The following is a 1,499-nucleotide window of genomic DNA, read 5'->3' as shown; positions in this document are numbered from 1 at the left end:
TCAGGACCTGCAGCCGAAAAAGGGTGGATGAGCTACGGAGAAATGATGCCCCGTTTGACTCTCCACACCTTCAAGAGAGACTCAAAGAGAGCACCCAGACGCCAACTGGTGCCTCAGGACCTGCAGCCAAAAAAGGGTGGATGAGCTACGGAGAAATGATTCCCCGTTTGACTCTCCACACCTTCAGGAGAGACTCAAAGGGAGCACCCAGACGCCAACCGGTGCCTCAGAACCTGCAGCCAAAAAAGGGTGGATGAGCAACGGAGAAATGATACCCCGTTTGACTCTCCACACCTTCAAGAGAGGCTCAAAGAGAGCACCCAGACGCCAACTGGTGCCTCAGGACCTGCAGCCAAAAAAGGGTGGATGAGCAACGGAGAAATGATACCCCGTTTGACTCTCCACAACTACAAGCGAGACTCAAAGAGAGCACCCAGACGCCAACTGGTGCCTCAGGACCTGCAGCCGAAATATGGTGGATGAGCTACGGAGAAATGATACCCAGTTTGACTCTCCACACCTTCAAGAGAGATTTAAAGAGAGCACACAGACGCCAACTGGTGCCTCAGGACCTGCAGCCGAAAAAGGGTGGATGAGCTACGGAGAAATGATTCCCCGTTTGACTCTCCAAAACTACAAGCGAGACTCAAAGAGAGCACCCAGACGCCAACTGGTGCCCCAGGACCTGCAGCCAAAAAAGGGTGGATGAGCAACGGAGAAATGATTCCTCGTTTGACTCTCCACACTTCGAGACTCAAAGTGAGCACCCAGACGCCAACTGGTGCCTCAGGACCTGCAGCCAAAAAAGGGTGGATGAGCTACAGAGAAATGATTCCTCGTTTGACTCTCCACACCTTCAAGAGAGACTCAAAGAGAGCACCCAGACGCCAACCAGTGCCTCAGGACCTGCAGCCAAAAAAGGGTGGATGAGCTACGGAGAAATGATACCCCGTTTGACTCTCCACAACTACAAGCGAGACTCAAGGAGAGCACCCAGATGCCAACCGGTGCCTCAGGACCTGCAGCCGCAAAAGGGTGGATGAGCTACGGAGAAATGATGCCCCGTTTGACTCCCACACCTTGAAGAGAGACTCAAAGAGAGCACCCAGACGCCAACTGGTGCCTCAGGACCTGCAGCCGCAAAAGGGTGGATGAGCTACGGAGAAATGATACCCAGTTTGACTCTCCACACCTTCAAGAGAGATTCAAAGAGAGCACCCAGACGCCAACTGGTGCCTCAGGACCTGCAGCTGAAAAAGGGTGGATGAGCTACGGAGAAATGATACCCCGTTTGACTCTCCACACCTTCAAGAGAGACTCAAAGAGAGCACCCAGACGCCAACTGGTGCCTCAGGACTTGCAACTGAAAAAGGGTGGATGAGCTACGGAGAAATGATACCCAGTTTGACTCTCCACACCTTTGAGAGAGACTCAAAGAGAGCACCCAGACGCCAACTGGTGCCTCAGGACCTGCAGCCAAAAAAGGGTGGATGAGCTAC

General features: G+C 53.2%; 1 protein-coding gene across 4 annotated transcripts in view; it reads left to right on the top strand.

Moving 5' to 3' along the window:
• TBC1D24 (TBC1 domain family member 24) overlaps positions 1-1,499 on the top strand; it is a 49,361-nt gene that overhangs the window by 39,083 nt on the left and 8,779 nt on the right. The gene's annotated exons all lie outside the window — the stretch shown is intronic.

The sequence above is a fragment of the Varanus komodoensis genome, unplaced genomic scaffold, assembly GCF_004798865.1.
Source record: "Varanus komodoensis strain SLA01 unplaced genomic scaffold, ASM479886v1 scaffold26, whole genome shotgun sequence".
NCBI lineage: Eukaryota > Metazoa > Chordata > Lepidosauria > Squamata > Varanidae > Varanus > Varanus komodoensis.
Note: the sequence above shows the minus strand (reverse complement) of the source record. Positions and strands in the feature narration are given on the sequence as shown.